Consider the following 21255-nt stretch of genomic DNA (forward strand, 5'->3'; position numbering starts at 1 on the left):
GGTTCTATCTGATCGGATGGGGGAGGCATCCCACTCCCTGGATCCGACCCAGTGGAGTTTAGACACCGGAGGGAGCTCCTGGTGGGCGGTCTCCTGGAGAATTCGTTTCCCCTCCGAGAGGAGATAGAAATCTCCGAGTGATAATTTTATCAATATTTTCATGAAATCAACGTTCTTCCCTAACTCAGTCTTAGAAATGAACTAGCCTTCGGCTAAAAATCTCTTAAATAAAGAATTAAAAAATCAATTTTCAATCAGTGCCTTAGACTTTGCTACTTCCCCTCGGGCTGGAGGTCAGCTAAAGACATCTCCATCCGGAAGCCTGGGTAAGATCCGTCCTCTCTTTTAAGTTACCAACCCATCAGCCTTCTCTCGGGGTTATCTAAGTTGTTCGAAAGAGCAGTATATCACCGACTCCTGGCATCTGCCGATGGAAACAACTTGTTGCTCTAGGAGCAGCTTGGCTTCCGTAAAGGTCGCTCGACTATTCACCAGCTAGCTCGAGGGACAAACATTCTCAGATGAAACAAGTCTGTACCTAAAACATATGCCATGGCATTGTTGGACGTTGAAAAAGCGTTCGACAATGTCTGGTATGATGGCCTGGTCTACAAATTGCAGCGATACGGTCTTCCAATCTTCCTTGTGAAGATCATTGAAAACTATCTCTCGGACAGGACATTCCGAGTCTCTCTGAATGGTATCACATCGGATGGCTTCAATGTCGGTGCGGGTGTTCCACAAGGAAGCATCCCTGGACCCATCTTGTTCAATCTGTTCACCTCCGATATGCAGGCTCTCCCTGATGGTGGATCGTTGTCCCTGTTCGCAGATGACATATCCATCGTCTACAAGGGTAGGGTCATCGGAGCTCTGACCTCCAAACTTCAGTGAGGACTGGATGTCCTGTCTGATTATTTCAACAGCTGGAAGATGCGTATAAACGTGGCAAAAACCCAGGTCATCGTCTTTCCTCATTCCAAATTTCCCAGACTTGTTCCATCTGAGAATAATAAGATCAACTTGAACGGCACTGTGGTGGAATGGTCCAAAGAGGTAGCCTACCTCGGCATTACACTTGACAGCAAGCTGCTTTTCAGGGAACACGTTGACAAAACGAAAATCAAATGCAAAATCCTGATGAGATCCCTGTTTCCGCTCATCAACAGGAGATCCACTCTGTCTCTGAAAAACAAGCTTGCTGTCTAAAAGAAAACAATCCTTCTCGTCATAGAATACGGGGTCAGAATCTGGGAGAGTACCGTGGATTGCCATCACCTAAAATCAAGCTTGCAAATGCTCATTACAGCTGAAATGCTGTTTTTCGGATTTATGAAGCTATGAAATATTTTAATGATAATACTTCTTTACAAGATGCAAAAAGAGAAGGTAAAGTGTGTGTATGACACATAAAACCTGTCAATTTAGCTTTCAGAGGGTCACAATAGCGATTAGCTGTAACGATGAGCGAGCAATCAGTAATCATAACATTGCTAGTTGTGGTCTTCTGAAAGCAAAATTCGACAGTGAGCATGCATAAGGACCTACACGCGATGATCGATTCTCTTCGTCGATGTTCTCTTTCGTTAATAACTCGCTAGATTTAACGTTTATCGGGGCGTTTGCTGTTACTTTTGATAGCTAAAACAACCTGTTACTGCTCTGCATTGAACAAATTCTAGGAAATTGTTTCACTTAGCTGTAGCAATGCAAAGAGAAAATCGATGAAGAGAATCGATCATCGCGTATTCGCCCTTATGCATGCTCACTGTCGAATTGACAAATTTTATTTGTCATACACAAACTTTACGACCTATTCTTGCCTCTTACAAATAAAAATTATCATTATAGTATCTCATACCGTATGCGTGATAATGTTTAAACCATCGTACAAATAAGGTTCCCGTTTAATCTGTGCATACAATGCCTTGGTTTTCTTTGCATGCACGTAACCTATAGCAAGGTGACTACATATAGGTGTTCTAATGTGTCTAATTCATGATTCAGCCATGTTGGATTTTTTTATGGCACAGCGACCGAGTTTGTTTACAATTTGCTCTAAAACCGCACCCCCCGCGACCTCCTCGCCTATATAGTGACAAAGCTGTATCACCATTTATATACCCACCATGACCTGTAGCTCATACCGTAGTAGGCTGTGTATAAAAGAAAATGGTTTACTTAGTTTGACAGTTGCACCATGACGAAGTGACAGCGTATTCGTGATTTGTCCCACGCGCAAATGTCGCAAAAAGACATTTCAATCGCCGTGGGAGTGTCCCGGTGGACCGTCAAAGGGTTTTAGACCGAGAAAAGAAAGGACAACTATCCGCGAAGGTCGTCCGAGGTCAGCTCGGGTTTCGAGGGTAATCGTTGCTATCAAAAGGAAGATTCGGGTGAATCCAGTGCGTTCAATACGGAAAACGGTAAAGGAACACGGGAACAGTGACTTTACGGCACGGAAGATCGTAAAGGAAGATTGCGGAGCGAAGTCGAGGGCACGGAAAAAAAACTCACATGATTACCAACCGCATCCGGGAGCTACGAGTCGAACGATGCAAGAAAATCTTGAACTTCCTTAAGCGAAAAATCCGGTAATTCCGATCACCGACGAGAGCATGTTTACCGTCGATCCCGTATCAAATTCCAGAACCGACCGGTATATTAGTTCTCTTCCGGTAAAAGACGTGGTTGACGAGCACAAGAACGTGTATCTGATCAAGCATCCTGCTAGCGTTATGGTGTTTGGGTTGGTGGCTTCCGATGGCAAAAGAATGGACCCGGTGTTCATTCCAGAACGCGACAAGGTCAACACGGAGGTCTACATCGGGATTTTAAGTGAGTGTGTTCTTCCGTGGATCAAAGAACAGTACAGTCCGAAGCCAAATGTTGTATTTCAACAAGATGGGGCTCCGTGCCACACCTCGAACCGCACTCAGAAGTAGTTGCAGGAACATCTTCCGTTCTGGGCGAAGGATATGTGGCCGCCATCCAGCCCCGACCTTAATCCGCTGGATTACTCAATATGGCGCGTCATGAAGGCCAAGGCCTATTCTAAACGCCACCCGAGTACAGCAAACCTCAGACAAACATTGACGCGTACCTGGAGAGAAATGGATCCAGACTACATTATTAGAACCCGAGGGGGACGACTCTATCTACAATGCAGGAAATATTGTGTTTTGCTGTGGCTAGCTGCTCGCACACTGAGTAGATAGAAAGAAGATTGATGACAATTCTGAAGATTTCCTGCAAAAAGATGATGCGCAATGCAAGTAGATGCGCGAAATGAAAGAAGATTTTTCGAAGATTAATTCACTAGTGTGAGCCTTTTTGAGCATCTACAATTGAGATTTAGATGTGTCGCCCCCCTCGTTAGAACCTGCCGTGAATTCCGGAAGCGTGTGAAAGCCGTAATAGCAACAAGTGGAAACTCGATCGATGATTAACATAGTTTAAGACTCTGATAAACATCCTCCTTTGAATAAATTAAAAAAAAAAAACCCGAAAACGAAATTTTTTAGAATTTTTTTTAATTTTGGCATTGCTCAATGGTGCAAACATTATCACACATACGGTATTTTCACAATTACGAAAAATAGCATTTTAGCTGTAATGAGCAATTGCAAGCCTGCCTAAAATTACAAATGGTCCAAAACAAGATCCTGATCAACTGTCCTCCACGCACTCAAAACTCTGAGGTCCATCACCTGGCTGGTCTTCAGACGCTGGAATTACGGAGAACTGCTACCATCTAAAGGTTCAGAGATTGCTGTAGGCGATCCGATCAGCAGATCATCAGGGATCTGGCACGTTAGGTTAAGTAGGTAGGTTATCAAATTTTTAAAACTCAAATTTAACAAACCCTTTAGAGGGTATTCTGTAAATTAGCGCTAAACGCAATCGTCATACTAGAAAAATCAGTTTAACCGAACCAAAGGCTGCAAAACCAGTGTTAAAACATAATGAATCAACAAATACATCAAGAGCAAATTTTCATTACGTCGAATGTAACAAAGGTAAACAAAGTCGAGCTATCAGTGTCAATCGATTCTCCTGCTATTACATTATATACTGACCGAATATAGGATCAAATCCCATTTTTAAATTTATTTACCAGTCAAATTGCTTTTTGACGTAATCACTTTCCGATCAAAATAGTTTTCGATGTTACTTAAGTCACCCAATTTCTATGGAGATGCCGTTTGACTTATGTAACAGCGCTGAGAAACCCGTGAAAAGTGTACGTTCGTCGTTTCGCTTTCTCATTATTAAAGTGAATAAATCGAACTGTTTGTTGCTAAGATGATTTCGGTGGTCCTAAAATGATGAATAAGCTGCACGTAAGGAGACGTAATTGATAATTCTCCCGAATATCCTGGTAAATACACTTTGACTTAAGTAACAATAGGGGCCACCAAACGACGTATAATAACTTTTGACTCAAAAACCAGTATTTCTTAGCATGAAAGCTAGCGATTTGCATTTGTATGATTAAAACCCTGCTAAATATGTTAAACATTGCTATCACTATGAGATTATATGTGTTTACTTGGAAATAGGAATAACTTTTCGGTCATCAAAACAAAACTTTATTTTTCTCGGATTGGTGCGAATGTTACTTACGACATAATGAAAATTTGCTCTTGACATGTAAATTTACTACTAGCCTCAACTCATTTTCGCTTCGGACCAGGCAGCAATAGCAGCAGTAGGCAGGTGGTAGTCCACGCTTCTACCTAACAAGCAACACTGACTGGTCGTGGCAAAGGAGGAAAAGGTCTTGGTAAAGGAGGCGCCAAGCGTCATCGCAAGGTTCTTCATGATAACCGCCATCCGTCGTCTGGCTCGCCATGGCGTATCTCCGGTCTGATCTATGAGGTGTTGGGTGCAAGTGATTTTGATCGATTCTCTTCATCAACTTTCTCTTTGAAATAAAATACTACAAATTTGGTAAAACGGAAAGAGTTAAGATAATAGATGATCGATCAATTAAAAGAACTAAATGCCCTTCACATTTGTTCCGTCCACTAGTGGTCCTACGTCAACCTTCCGTTCGTGCCCCTAGGCACAGACCCTTCTACTTTTTTTTTAATTTCCGAGTACCTGGTACACCTACATCTCGAAACACCCTTAGCACGCCTATGTTTTTATCAGCGAATTAGATACGGAAAAAGTGAATTTTTACTTATTCGCCATAACGAAGTGTTTAAGAAAAGAGTTGTATAAGCTATACTAGCTAAAACAATAATAGTTATTACTGCGAAACAACGGTCAACCGAAAGCTAATAACCAACAATGAAGTGGCTGTTCCTGATTCTGATCGTTATCGTTCAGGTGGCATTTTCGATGGGAGTGAAAGAGGGACAGTCGGACATAGCAGGTAAAGTCAAATCAATCAGTGCTTTTCTTTTAAATAATACATTCACGAGCTGACGTTTCATTTAATAGTCAAGGGCTGGAATGACTGTAAGGAGGACGATTGCAGACGAAGCTGTATCCAAACTGGACATGCCACCGGCACTTGCAAAACAACTTGGATTGGTCTGGTATTTTCGGAATGTACCTGTTCATAGACAGTGAATAGCAGTTTGATGTTTACAACAAAATGTGCCACCGGTATGAATTATCAATTGCAAATCTTCAGCTGAAGAAACGAATGCCCAAGGAGGGTGAATGCATAATTTTAATCGATATTTGTGAAGAAAAATATGGACTGGATGACGAAAAAGACTTTTGAAACGATATTTACCAAAAAATGCTCTAGACTAAACTAAACTGCTCTACACACTGAATAATTTTACAAAATTCGATTGAATGTTTAAGGTATTTCGCTGTGAGATCCTTATTCTTGTAATAACTTAGAAACTTCAAGTGCATGCACGTACCATAATGAAACTGTTACTCCACGTTCGCTTCACTGCAGCATACAGAAAGTAGCAATTTCAGGTGAATTGAGGCACTAATTTGTGTAATAGAAAATTCGAAGTGGTAGTCCATGTATGGCCATTTGTGGACTTCGCCTTAACACAGAAAGTTCGGTTAAACATTGATTCCCACTTTAACTCCTATTTTAGCTTTACACGGTAAAAAGTTGTTATAACTAATCCACATGCTCTTGCACTTGACTTAGTCTGTCATGCTGCACTACGAATCGAAGTGATTTATCATTGATTTTCAAGTGATTTGCGTGTAGAGATAAATTGATTTGTCGTTGTAAAATATGTACTGTATAACACCTTTAAATCAAAATGATTATCGTTTGTATTGGCACCACTGTTTTCATGCATTGAATTTGATTAGTTTGGTTTTGTAAGCAAAAAAAAACGCACATGCGAAACATCACTCGCGAAGGTGGCAAGTCAACAACAAATGAAGTCAAATGAGAGAAGCGGTAATTCTTCATTTCAACCCGAAATAATTTGCATTCTAGAGCGTGAGTATTATGAAATTGATGCTATATTGAATGATAGTGTATAATAGAAGTTCTATTACAAAAATGTCAAACTTATCATTTATTGCTCAATGTTTCATCTTGCTACTACTACAAGCCTTGCAATGTTGTTCAATATCACTTGGAAACATTTGATCTGGGTAGTAATATGATACATGTTCTTTGGCCATATTCTGAATAACATATAACAAGGCTTGCAGTATGAACAAGTCAATATATTTATTTAAACCCATTTTCAGCATACATGAAATCCACGGATAAATTAGTTAAACTTAAAGTGATAGATTGTTAATATGAGTATAGTTGACATTTCGAGTTCAAAGCACAGCGCATCAACAGCGATGTGCAATACAATCTAAAATGAAGTGATTTGCTGTTGATTTCTTCGTTCTTCGATATGATCTCTTCCAAAGGATTTGCACATCGAATTGCAATGTTTGGCAAGTAGTGCAAATTCAACAGCAAATCACTTTACATGAACATGATGTTTTTTTAACGTGTACGAAGATGAGAATCGGCGCCGGTGGTGTTGTGGTAAGCGTGATTACCTCTCACTCCAGCAGGCCTGGGTTCAAGGGAAGTAAAGCCGTTGGTCCCCGGTTAATGAGTTGATGGGTCGATAGGTAAGATCCAGGTGTGGGAGCTGCCTCCCTGGCGTCGGTAGCTTTGGTGCTGAGCACAGAAAATAAATCAAGGAAAAATAAAATCAATCTATCCGAAAAAGTGGCTTCAATTTTGAAACTGAATATGGAATATACAATAAAAAACAGCTACCTGATGTGTTTAACTTTAAAGTTAAGGGCCACCCACATTAGATCCGTTTGCGTTGCGTTGACGTTAATTTGACAGTTAGACAATAGATTGTTAAAAGCGGTCAGACGGACCACTTCGCTAAGCCCTCGATCCCTGGTCTAGCCAACGGGGATCACTGAGGGTGGGTTCTACAACAACCTCTTTTTTACTGGCTTTAGCTCGAGCATGAAAAAGGAACCTTCAGGGTCGGCTGTAGGTAGGATGGTTCGATCAAGGAATTGAAAGCACTTTCTCTCTTGTTAATTAGCTTTTTATTTCGACTTACTGTGTGTGTGTTTATGTGGGTAGTGTCTCACGATGCGGCCGGATGCAAGCACGAAATGCGGGAAGGTCGCCTTTGCCTTGACGCTCGGGGTAATGCCTACGCCGAACCCAAGAGGGACGGATCGTACGCCGGATTGGCGGATCACACTCCTTCAGACGTCGGCGTGGAAGTCCAATCGCACGCCGGAATGGCGGATAACTTGCTGGACAATTCAGGCGATTAATAATGGGTCCTAAGGAAAGAACGTCCCAGGGTGGGTATTAGGAGGGCTACCGGGTATTTTTTTTAACTTTATTCTGTTTTGTGCTATGTCCTTTTACTCCATACCTGATTCGTATTTCACTTCCAAATCAAGTTTGGTAACGGTAATTTCAAATAAACTTCTTTATCTCTGATTTACTTTTATGGAGGATAGCAAACTTAACGCTTCGAAGCTCTGGATAAGAAAGACGCTTATCAAGTTATTACCCGGTAGCTTGATCCTCATTTTTCCATACCCTTTGTTCATGTTCCCTTTTTGACGTGTCCAGTCCCGGTATCTGTGGCAACTCTTGTTTTCCCTTTTTTGGCTCACTTCATACTGTTGTGTAGTGTGTGTTGTGGTGTGAAGTGTGTTAACAAATTATGTCCTTATTATTAGCTACTCCGGAGTATTTATCAATTTTTAGCATTAACATTTATTAACATTTATAATTATTTACTTTACTAACCTACTAACAAACAAACATTTAATTAATATGTTACAAAATCTAGGTTAAATAATCTCAACAGTAACACCACCCTCTATCTCCTCCCAAAATTAATTGAATAATTTATTATCAATTAATTTTATTTAAGTTTACCTAACGAAATAGCATACCAGGGTTGAGTTGCATCTTTCATGCATAAGACTTTCCCAAAAACAGATACTTTTGCGTGTAATCATCAGTCCATAGTTCATTCCAATCATGCTTGGAATGCCAGCTGTACCGCTCAAATTCCCGATTCTGTTAATTCAGCCTTTTCATCTTCCAATATCTCAAAACAGTAAATCGTTTCGTGAAAGATGGCCGAACCAAAAACTTTGCTTGCGAACTTATTTTGATGCAAATTACTCGAATGCTTAAATGTCCCTGTTCTCAACGGCGTTGTAAGTTATTTTGTGTGAAATGAGTTCTGGATTCATTATCGAAAACGCAGTGTAGATCGAACCGGTTCTTAAAGAATCTACAATTTACGATGAGGAATTTTGTCACTTTTGATAGTTGTTTTTCTCTGATCTGTTGTGTTCCTCGCTCGTAAGCTACGAGATCTGATAAAGAATGGCTATTGTAAACGAATTTCTATTTTTGATGGAAAGAGATAGCAACACACTTATATGACAGAAAACAGTAACGTACATTCGTTTACATCAAATTCGCACTCACTCTAACAACTTTAGCTCTACCTCAACAATACGATCATGATCTTTTACAAAACACCTAGATGACGCGGACGATCGACTATTCTACAGTTTAACAAATCTGCGAAAAAAAACAGTGATACTACGTGAAAATTACCCTTAAAACCTGTCAAACTAATTGGAAGTGGATATCCTTACTCAGCGCATCCAGGTTTTATGTCTGCTGCGGAAAATATTCCCAAGTTCCTACCGCTTTCGTCGGCTAATTCGTATGAGCTCGTGCCCCTTCGAGAAACAATGGAGCATGGAAGATATGCTGGACCTAACTTCGCGTTATATTTATCACCGGCTGAGGATTGTGCAAAGTTCCTCTTATATACTTTTTGACCCACCTGATATACCGGGGCAGGTTTATTGAAACGAAGGTTGTAAGCTCTAGAACTTTTATCATATGCTTTTTTTAAACTTTTGCGAACTATGTCGTATACAGCTTGATCGACTTTTAATTTTAATCCATCTCGCTCTGTTTCAGGAACTTCGGATGTTTCTGGATCTCTTCGGTGCATTTCCCCACTGGTTACGATTTCATGTCCAAAAAGAACCCGATATGGTGTGAAACTTGTTGAAGAGTGCATTGTGTTGTTAATGGTGTATTCAATCGTCGATATCTGCGTATCCCACAGGCGCTGATCGTTTCTAACATAAGTGCGTATGCAGGCATTAATGCTACGATTCAGGCGCTCGACCGGATTTGCCTGTGAGTGGTGCCTCGAATTAGCCCAATGTTTCACTCCATATTTGGCTAAGAAATCTTTAAAGCCGTGACTCAAAAAACTGGTGGCATTGTCGGTGATGATTATCTCGGGAACTGAGTATCGCCTGAACCACTGTTCCTCGAGAATTTTTACGATCAACTCCGTAGAAATTTTCTTGACCGGGACAAGTACTGTCCACTTTGAAAATAGGTCAAGTATGACAAACAAATGCATATTGCCAGCCTTGGATCTCGGTAAGGACTGTATGAAGTCTACCGCTAAAATTTGAAAGGGTTTATTTGCTAGACGAGAATTGCCCATAATCGGATGTTGGGATACTGTGCTGGGTTTGCATTCTTTGCATAGTTGGCAATTGTAAACGTACCTTTTGACATACCCTGCCATTTTTGGCCAAAAGTATCGGGTACGTATTTTATCGAGTAGCTTTTGGTAACCTACATGCATAGACTCGTCATGTTCACGATGAAGGATTTGTTTTCGATCGTTCTCTGGAACACAAAGTTTCCATTCATGTTGGTAATCTAGCACTGCAGTTTTATTGGGAACCAATTTGAAAAGACACTGGTTCTCAATTTTATAATCGATAAGTTCTTCAGGTGAATCTGCAACCTTTTTAAACAAGTTGGAGTACCAAGTATCTTCGTGTAGCATAATTTCGGACACTTCTACCGAACGGGATAAAGCATCGGGAATAATGTTATCCTTCCCACGCCTGTGTTTTATTTCTAGATCGTATCCCTGTAGTTCGATGCTCCATCTACTCAGCCTGGAGGATGTTCGCCATTTGCCCTTCATGATATGAGTTAAGGCTGAAGCATCGGTAACAACAGTAAAATGAGTTCCCTCGATATACGGGCGAAATTTCTCAATGGCACTTAGCACTGCCAAGCCCTCTTTCTCTGAGGCAGCATATGCTTTTTGTGCCGGAGAGAGCTTTTGAGAAAAATATGCAATAATTTTCTCTCCTTCTTCGTGTAGTTGTGTCAAGATAGCAGCGATCGCACTATCGCTAGCATCCGACTGAATTTGGAAGGGTAACTCAAAATTAGGGTTTGCCAATATTGGTGCCGCGATCAAACTCTCCTTCAATCGCAAGAAAGCTTGTTCAGCCACTGGATTCCATGATAGTGATTTGGGCTTTTTCTTCAGGAGATCCGTGAGTGGTGCGGACATCTCACTGAAATCTGGGATGAACCGCCTGTAATAATTCGCCATCCCGAGAAAACGGCGCAGTGATCGCAGAGATGCAGGTCGTTCGTAGTTTAATATAGCTTCAATACGCTCTGGATTTGGTTTAAGGCCTTCAGGGGAGAGAATATATCCCAAGTAGGGGAGTTCTCTCACACAAAATCGAGACTTATTCAAATTTATTGAGAGGTTGGCCTTCTTCAAACGATGTGCTACTTCAGATAATGTTTGAAGGTGCGCTTCAAATGTATCACTCACGACTACAATGTCATCGAGGTACACGAATACGTTTGGTTCAAGTACTCCGTAGCCTAGGACCTCATCCATCAGTCGAGCAAGTGTAGCCGGACTGTTGACCAGACCAAATGGTAAACGCGTAAACTGAAATAATCCTCTCCCCAACACCGAAAAAGCAGTATATTTCCGAGAGTCTGGGTGCAGAGGTATTTGCAAAAAAGCTTTCGTTAGATCGATGGTAGTTAAGTATTTGCTGGCACCCAGTCTACTCAATATTCTGTCTTGGTGAGGGAGAGGATATGCATCGCGTTTAGTTCGTTCATTTAAACGCCTCGCATCTAAACACAACCTCACTTCTCCCGTAGGTTTGACTACTGGAACGGTACTTTGAGACCATTCACTTCTACTAGGCTCGATAACTTGTAACTTCAACATTTGGTCGATCTCGCGATTGATGCGCTTTTGCATCTCGGGAGAAGTCGGATATGGGTTTATCCTAATTGATGGTGATGATTTGAATTCATCTTTAAATTCAATTTTGTGAGTTGCTAACGGTGTGACATCCAAAATTTGATCGTCGACCGCAATCTTAAATTTTCGTTTTACTTCTTCTATTAATTTGTTTTGAACCTCACTCAATTTACCCTCTTCCTCTCTTTGTTCATTCCACTCTAACTCCTCTATCCTTATACTTTCATTCATTTCCCCCTCCAGTTCTTGAGAGTCACTGGTCGATATTGCAGGTTGGATATTAAAAGCTTTCCAAAAATCATTGTATCCTAAAATCAATCTCCGCTGTAATTTGGGCGCCACGAGGGTTTTAATAATCCGATTTTCGTTATTAAACGTTATGGGTAGATATACAAACCCTTCGACATCTACTTTCATTCCCGAAGCAGTCTGAACAAACACATCTGCCGGGAATATTTTCAAATTCAGCATCTTTATTAGCTTTTTACAACCTGTACCCAATACTGACCGGTGAGCTCCACTATCTAAGAGCCCTATAATCTCCTTACCAAGCACACTAACTTTCGCGAACGGTCGTGAGTCCTCTCCAATGGTTATAAAAAGTTCATCTACGTTCGTTTCAGGAGAATACTCGCTCTCAGAGAAAGGTTCGAACCCATTCAACAAAAGATCTTCCATAACCTGTTCATTTGAAGGATTTTTACGCTCTACCTCAGGTTGCCTTCTCAAGCTGAGTTCATCCAGTTTTTTTGACACACAGGGCAAGCGGGGGTAATAACATCTGCAAAACCACATAATCTACAAAATTTGCCTCTACGCTCTGGACAATCGGCGTAATGATGACCGCTCACTCTACAGTTATAACATACTCCTATGGGAGGACGTCTGTATTGGTCAACTAGCGTCTTCATTGTGCCTTTTGCCGATCCTTCCATGGGTCCTGTCGAACCATATTTCTTGTTCTCATTTAGTTGTTTAACTTCCCCATCTGCTGATTTATTGTTATTTTCTGTATTTTCGTTTTTAGGTTTGCTTCTTGTAAACACCCGAGAACCAACGTTTGAATTTTGTACTGAACCTTTGGACTTCGACAAATCCGTTGCAGCAATTTCATTGACCTGACTACGACGATGTGTATTTTCGTGAGACTTATGGAAAATGCTCCAAAAATTTTCATCAATAATACGTCCGTATCTTTTCAGTTTGGACAAAGATCTGACTCCAGCACCTGTCATGGCGTTCTTATAGTCGAAGCGAAGATTACGCCAAATGATGTCGAACTTTCTGCGTTCTGAAATGGGCCTGGTCATAGAATGAAAAATTCTCATCATGTCATGTAGATAATCAGTAAATTTTTCACCCCTAGCCTGCCGTCGTTCTGTGGCTTGAACCTCAAGTTGAAAATCTAAATCGGGTGGTAAAAATTCCCGTTTTAGTTCTCGTTTTAATTCATACCAATTCCGAAAATCTCTATTTTCAACTCCCTCAATGAACCAATCCTTCGCGCGACCTGAGAACAGGTGAATCGCACCTCGGAATAATTCTTTTTCAGAAATATCTTCAGAGATGCATCTCATTTTCACCTCTTTAAGAAACTCAGTCAGCTTTCGACCCTGATCTCTTCCCTCATATTTTAGTTTCCATTCTGCCACAGGAATGCGTTTCAACTCTCTATACCGTCTATTATCCCTCCTAGGTTTCTCTCTTCTCTTATGTGATCCCGAACTACTATCGGAATATGACAAATCTGAGCTCTCGGAATCTGAGGTTGTATTGGAAAATGAAGAAAAGCTGTGTCTACGATGGTGTTTTCTCTTTTGCTGTTTAGACGATCTATCTCTTTCCTTATGTCTAAGCTTGTTCTTCCTTGATTTTGTTGTTGGCTTCTCTCTCTTTCTGCTATCTTCGGAACTTTCCTCCTGTGAGCTTCTACATGAATCTTCTGACTTCGGTTCATCGTTTCTCTTCCCCTCTTTTTTACTACTTTTCTTCATGTCCTCCTTCTTGATTTTTAAATCCTCCAGTTTTAGATCTCCCAGTGGCGTTTTTTTCTCTCTCTCTAAGGGCAATTGCTTTTCTTCTGGTTCCTTTTTCAGATGATCGTTTAAATTTACTAATAGTTTCTCCAAGCGTTTCTTTCGTTCCATGTTATCGTATGCTTCTTTAATTTTTCGCTCATCCTCTTCAATTTGTTTCTTTCTCATGAGTCGTTGTTGTTCTGTAGTCTGCACAACGAACGTTTTAAAAAGAGAAATAAGATCCACAGATTTTTCCTTTTTCCCTTCTTCGATCTCCTTTAACTCTCTCAGTAACTCTTCTGATCTCTTCAATGAATCATTCATTTCCTTCTTTTTCACCGCTAAGGATAGATTCCCTACTGCTCCTTCATTTTCTAACTGCTCATCTATCTCTTTCCCTGACACTGTTGTTTCATTCAGAACTTCGATTTCAGTTCTGACTTCTTTTAATACCTTATTCAAATCTGTTTCCAATATTTCCGTTTCCGAACGATACTCCTCATCACTTAACTCTGCATAATGTTTACTGAAAATTTCACTTGCCTGTCTACCAATTTTTATTATTTCAGTCCTAAACTTTTCAGCACCTGAAGCTTTGCTGAGAAAATAAATTCGAACTCGATAATGAACTACGCGCGTTTTGAGCTTTTCCCGCTGACGGGCATCAAGTTTAGATTTTTCTAGCAGATCAGCAATGATTTTTAATTTTGAACCTATAGTGGATATTTCTTCTTCTGGTTTTCGCCAAATTTGTGAGAAAACGAATTTATTCGTTTCTCTTTCCTGCTTCATTTTTTCTTTTAGTTTTCTTCTCTTTTTGCTTTCATGATCATCAAAGTGAAACAAAATATTTCTGATAAGCAATTCGTGTTCTACTTCATCTATTGATAAATGAGAGACATCCATAGATTGGTACAATGTTTGCAAATCCATTTTCCAGATTCGTTTATTAGATCTCTGTATCAAAATAATATCGCAAGCTGAATGAATTAAAACGAAACATCTATTGTCTGGGACACTTAGTTGAATCAAGACCCATTAACAAAAATCACATCAATCTTATATCGTTTTCAAATTATCGCACTGGTATCCGATGAATGCACAGCAAAATAATAAGCTTTTGTGAGGGTACGCGCACTAGTAGTATGCTACCTAGAAATTTTTCACTTCACTGGTGGAAAGACGATGGTATTACTGAATTCAATTGTTCAACCTCTACGTAGAAAATTTGATAACCTAATTGTAGCAAAATTGCATATTGAGCAAAAATTAATCAATGGATAACCTTTAATATCACGTGCTTTTCAATGGAAATTAATTATTTGATAACCTAGCTTTTCTTTATACTCCGGGGAGAATAGTTCTTTAAATCTTTGATCGAAACGATTTTAGTTGGGCGCCAATTGTTAAAAGCGGTCAGACGGACCACTTCGCTAAGCCCTCGATCCCTGGTCTAGCCAACGGGGATCACTGAGGGTGGGTTCTACAACAACCTCTTTTTTACTGGCTTTAGCTCGAGCATGAAAAAGGAACCTTCAGGGTCGGCTGTAGGTAGGATGGTTCGATCAAGGAATTGAAAGCACTTTCTCTCTTGTTAATTAGCTTTTTATTTCGACTTACTGTGTGTGTGTTTATGTGGGTAGTGTCTCACGATGCGGCCGGATGCAAGCACGAAATGCGGGAAGGTCGCCTTTGCCTTGACGCTCGGGGTAATGCCTACGCCGAACCCAAGAGGGACGGATCGTACGCCGGATTGGCGGATCACACTCCTTCAGACGTCGGCGTGGAAGTCCAATCGCACGCCGGAATGGCGGATAACTTGCTGGACAATTCAGGCGATTAATAATGGGTCCTAAGGAAAGAACGTCCCAGGGTGGGTATTAGGAGGGCTACCGGGTATTTTTTTTAACTTTATTCTGTTTTGTGCTATGTCCTTTTACTCCATACCTGATTCGTATTTCACTTCCAAATCAAGTTTGGTAACGGTAATTTCAAATAAACTTCTTTATCTCTGATTTACTTTTATGGAGGATAGCAAACTTAACGCTTCGAAGCTCTGGATAAGAAAGACGCTTATCAAGTTATTACCCGGTAGCTTGATCCTCATTTTTCCATACCCTTTGTTCATGTTCCCTTTTTGACGTGTCCAGTCCCGGTATCTGTGGCAACTCTTGTTTTCCCTTTTTTGGCTCACTTCATACTGTTGTGTAGTGTGTGTTGTGGTGTGAAGTGTGTTAACAAATTATGTCCTTATTATTAGCTACTCCGGAGTATTTATCAATTTTTAGCATTAACATTTATTAACATTTATAATTATTTACTTTACTAACCTACTAACAAACAAACATTTAATTAATATGTTACAAAATCTAGGTTAAATAATCTCAACAGTAACAAGATTTAGCTGTCATTTTGCCGTAACGCGTCCGATCCGTATCTAATGTGCGTGGGCCTTTACTGTTACAAGTGAGGTGATAATTATCTCCTCGCTAATGGCAGCAAGTCAGCTTTCCTCACTCGCCGCGTAGAATAACCATGATTACATATAATAACAATATTAAAACACTGTACGACGACAATGACATGAAAAATATCTTCATTTTGGATTCTAGACAATTTTCTTATGTCATACCATTCTCGCAATAAAGCTGATTGCTTGCGTCCAGATTCTAACTACAGCAAGCACCGGAGAACTTTGAGATTTGGGCGTAATTGCTTTTGTAAACAGACACGTCAATCGACGATTTGTCGCGAATAAAAGAACAATCTCGCGAACAAACTATGTATACCATATTATAGAAGAACCATCCCTCTAACTGTTGGTTTTTAGATTGAGCTTTAATTCGCGAGAAATTGGCAAAAGACGTGTTTGTTTATAAAAAGCAATTACGCCCTAATCTCGAAGTGTTCCGTATTTTTTTGAAGATTCACTCACTGTTACTTACTTACTTACTTAAGGGTCCTGTGCACCACCAGCGGTGCAAAGGGCCAACGTGAAAGACTTCCATCCTGGGCGGCTGCTCGCTTTTGCCTTGACCTGGGCCCAGGTCAGATTTCTATCGACTTGCTTAATTTCCTTATTGAGGCTCCGCCGCCATGAGCCCCTGGGTCTGCCTCTGCTGCGATGTCCTGCCGGATTCCAATCCAGCGCTTGCTTGCAGACTTCGTTTCCGCCCCGTCGAAGTGTGTGGCCGACCCACCTCCACTTTCGCTCTCGAATTTCTGTTGTTATCGGCTTCTGATGACATCGACGATGGAGCTCGGCATTCGAGATCCAGTTGTGAGGCCACCAGGCACGAATTATATACCGCAGGCATCGGTTGATGAAAACCTGCAGCTTTTGAGTGTTCTCCGCTGATACACACCACGTCTCGCTGGCGTATAACAACACAGATTTCACGTTCGAGTTGAAAATTCGGATTTTGGTGCGTTGACTTATCTGGTTGGATCTCCATACGTTTCGTAAACTCGCAAAGGCAGCCCTAGCCTTCTTGATTCGTGCACCTATGTCGCTCTTGGTCCCGCCGTCCGACGCTATTTGGCTGCCAAGATATTGGAAACTTTCGACCTTCTCCACTGCTTGCCCCGCTACCGTAAAGTTGCAAGGGTTGCCCGTGTTGATATCCAACGATTTGGTCTTGTTGACGTTGATGGTGAGACCCGCCGCAGAGGAGCGTTCGGCTAGGTCATTGAGCTTACTCTGCATATCAGAGCGCCGTTGTGCTAGTAGAGCAACATCATCAGCCAAATCGAAGTCGTTGAGATGCTCCATGGTGATAGGTTGCCAAAGCAGCCCACGGTTCGGTACACGGTAAATTGCACCTACCATGATCTCGTCGATTACGATGAGAAACAGTAGCGGTGATAGTATACATCCTTGTCTCACACCAGCGACTACCCGGATAGGGTCGGACAAGGCTCCGTTATGCAGAACTCTGCACGTGAAAGCCTCATATTGCGCTTCGATGAGGTTGACGATTTTATCCGGGACTCCCTTGCGTCTCAGAGCGCCCCACAGATTCTCGTGATTGAGACGGTCGAAAGCTTTTTCGTAGTCAATGAATACCAAATAAAGGGACTCCTGGAATTCATTGACCTGCTCCAGGATGATGCGGAGCGTGACAATATGGTCCACACAAGATCTTCCGGCACGGAATCCTGCCTGCTGCCGTCGGAGAGTCGCGTCGATCTTCTCCTGTATCCGATTCAGGATAACTTTGCACAGAACTTTGAGAACAATACACAGTAACATGATGCCTCGCCAATTGTCGCACACAGTCAGATCCCCCTTCTTTGGGACCTTAACTAAGATGCCCTGCATCCAGTCGGCCGGAAAAGTCGCGGTGTCCCAGATATTACAGAATAGTTGATGCAACATTTGTGCGGATAGCATGGGGTCAGCTTTGAGCATCTCTGCTGATATGCGATCAACCCCTGGAGCCTTGTTGGATTTCATGCTTCGGATAGCTGCTTCAATCTCCTGCAGTGATGGGGCCTCGGAATTGACGCGAGTGATGCGCCGCACCCTAGGCGGATCATGCCGAGATGTTGATGGCTGGTTGGCCGTCGAAACTTGAAGAAGTTGTTCAAAGTTCTCAAACCAGCGTTTCAGCTGGTCAGTGGGGTCGGTAAGCAATTGTCCAGTCGTGTCCTTCACTGGCATCCTCGGGTTCATCCTTGCTCCACTCAGGCGTCGTGAGATATCGTAGAGGAGGCGTATATAGCCAGTGTTTGTGGCTTTCTCCCCTTCGTCGGCCAGGGAGTTCACCCACGCTCGCTTGTCCCGTCTGCAAGAGCGCTTGACTTCCTTCTCTAGAGCCGAGTACCGTTGACGGGCTTCGTTCTTGGCTCCTCTGGTTCTCGCCCGCTCTATCGCGGCTTTTGCTTCTCTACGCTCCACAATCTTCCGCCAGGTTTCATCTGTGATCCACTCTTTCCTCTGGGTGCGCAGCTCACCCAAGTTGTTCTCGCTTGTTTCTATAAAGGCATTCTTGATGGCCGTCCATTGTTCTTCTACGCTGCCACCTTCTGGAACGTCCGCAGTTCGAGTCTCAAGTTCATGAACAAAAGACCTTTTTACCGCTGGATCTTCAAGTCGGCGTGTGTTGAACCGCCGCTCGAGTCTCTCCTCCCGTCGCTGGATCCGCGCCATGCGTAGGCGGATTTCACCGATTAGAAGGTGATGGTCAGACGCGATGTCGGCGCTGCGTTTATTCCGGACATCAAGAAGGCTCCGTCTCCATTTTCGGCTGATACAGATGTGGTCGATCTGATTCTCGGTATGTCCATCACGGGAAACCCACGTGACTTTGTGCACTGGCCGATGGGGGAAGAGCGAGCCCCCGATCACCATGTCGTTATTGCCACAAAATTCTGTAAACAGCTCACCGTTCTCGCTCATTTCGCCGAGACCATGGCGTCCCATGACACGCTCATAGTCCGTGTTGTCGGAGCCGATCTTCACATTGAAGTCGCCAGTGTAGATCTTGATGTCACCCTTTGGAACCTTATCCACGACGGCATTCAGTTGACTGTAAAAATTCTCCTTGTCCTGTAGCTCGGCAGCATCGGTTGGCGCATAACATTGGATTATGGTAAGGTTACGAACCCGTGTTCTAAATCTGGCAACGATTATCCTCTCATTAACAGGCTCCCACTTGATGAGCGCAGCACTTGCCTGGACGCTAAGTAGGAGACCAACTCCACGATGGCGGGGAGCGTTTTCACCTCGAATACCAGAGTATAGTAGTACCTGTCCCGACAGCAGTTTGTGTTCTCCAAAGTTTGGCCAACGAACTTCACTCAGTCCCAGGATTTCTAGCTTCATGCGTCGCGCCTCGTTGGCGAGTTGTGCCAGTTTACCCTGCTGGGCTAACGTCAATACATTCCATGATCCAATTCGTGTCCGTTGTTTTGCGCTAAAAGTCATTGCCGTTAAATAAGTTCGATGTCTTTCTCTGTTGGTTTCAGTAACAATTGTAAAGGTTTCAGAGACAGTAGGTGGTTGGCCTAAGGTCTCCTATCCACCGTGATGGGGCTGCCATCTTAGGTGTAGCTTTCGGGGAAGAGCATTTCTTATTCAGCCGCTGGATGCCAGTCAGACGCTGTTTGAGCCGCACCTCCATGGTGAACAGACGCTCGGGTTGGCGAAGCATTTCCTCTATCACCGTGTTATGGTTACCGCGCCAGTGTTCGCGTCGCACCTCCTCACTCTGCTATTGTCGGATTGACAACATTGCCCAGGCTACGCCAACCAGCTGTGTCCATGTTTCAGCTGGCAGTCTTTTGTGATCATATGACTCGTGGAGGCGTGAGGTAGGAACTTGTGAGGATCGGAGCTAGGTATATCGCTCCTTCCAGATTGTCACTCACCATTTTGTAGCCCACTCACTGTTAAGGATACGCTAAATGAAACACAGGTGTATGTACTATCGAGGTATACCTGTATTCGTGTGTATCTTATGTGGACCGTACACGATTGCTTTTATTCGTATCGTCAATACATTCAATATTTACGTCAATACATCGGTATTGACAATATTTCTGTATTCACATCATCAATATCAATGTCAATAATTCCCCTTCGAGTCAATATATTGATACGTGTGGGGTTTGCTTTACGAAAAAAAATTTTTTTCCTTTAGTTTGTTTTCCGTCGATCTTGTTTTCCGTGCTGAGCACCAATGCTACCGACGCCAGGAAGGCAGCTCCCACACCCGGACCCTACCTATCGACCCATCAACTCATGAACCGGGGACCAACGGCTTTACTTCCCTTCTGAAGGAAGGCGTGATCAGAGATGTTATGCCTCAGAACATCCCGGCGGCGCCGACTGCGATTGAACCCAGGCCTGCTGCTGCTGGGGTGAGAGGTACTCACGCTTACCACTACACCACCGGCGCCGCTACCGTTACGAAAATGATTACCCCCGCTATTTCAAAACCTCGCTACGCCATCATTGCTTGTGATGGAGCTGCCATGTTTGCCAGCAAATTTTACACGGTCGAACAATTCTAATCTTGGCGTGAATTTTCTGTTATTTTTCTCCTGCAATTCAGCTAATCCGAGTATTTAATCAAATAATAACCTTGGTGTAGCTCGGTTTAGCGAGTGCGTTTAGCCCCTATTTGAATCATCGACAATGAAGTGGATTTTGTCCGTTTTTCTCCTGATCGTCGCCGTTCAGTTGTCGCTGGCAACTGCTCCAAAGGCATTTTCGTCAGTTGCAAATGGACAGTGGGTAGTTGGTAATTAGACACCTGTTCTTTAATGCTATTTTTATATTTTAATGTTTACATACCTTTTTTACCCCGGTAGTGCAGGAAAGTAGGAACAACTGCCAACCAAACACATGCATCACAACCTGCATCGCAAGACGACAAGCCATTGGAATTTGCTTAAGAGTTTTCGATGGTACGACGTTTGCTCAATATTGCTACTGTTCGGCGCCGTAGTCAATCACAGCTCAATTGGAAAATACGCTGGGTAGAATAAGTTAAAAAGTGGGGGATTAATCAATTAGTCGATGATTGCATGAATCAAACACTCTTTTCTCCAAGTACTAGAAGAAAGAGTCATAGATAACGTTATTTTCAGCTGCTCGCTTGGTGTGATTAATTAACATATCAGTGCCAACATTTCAAAGGGGCGTA

General features: G+C 42.3%; 1 protein-coding gene across 1 annotated transcript in view; it reads right to left on the reverse strand.

Moving 5' to 3' along the window:
- Positions 1-5780: 5780 nt before the first annotated feature.
- Positions 5781-21255, reverse strand: part of LOC135709530 (eclosion hormone-like) — a 128672-nt gene continuing 113197 nt past the window's right edge. The window contains exon 3 of the mRNA XM_065231932.1: positions 5781-5790. The gene's annotated coding sequence lies outside the window, so the exon portion shown is untranslated. The remainder of the gene's footprint in view (positions 5791-21255) is intronic.

This window comes from Ochlerotatus camptorhynchus, unplaced genomic scaffold (assembly GCF_037179485.1).
Source record: "Ochlerotatus camptorhynchus isolate MF236.1 unplaced genomic scaffold, CSIRO-AGI_Acam_v1.1 ptg000361l, whole genome shotgun sequence".
Classification (NCBI taxonomy): domain Eukaryota; kingdom Metazoa; phylum Arthropoda; class Insecta; order Diptera; family Culicidae; genus Ochlerotatus; species Ochlerotatus camptorhynchus.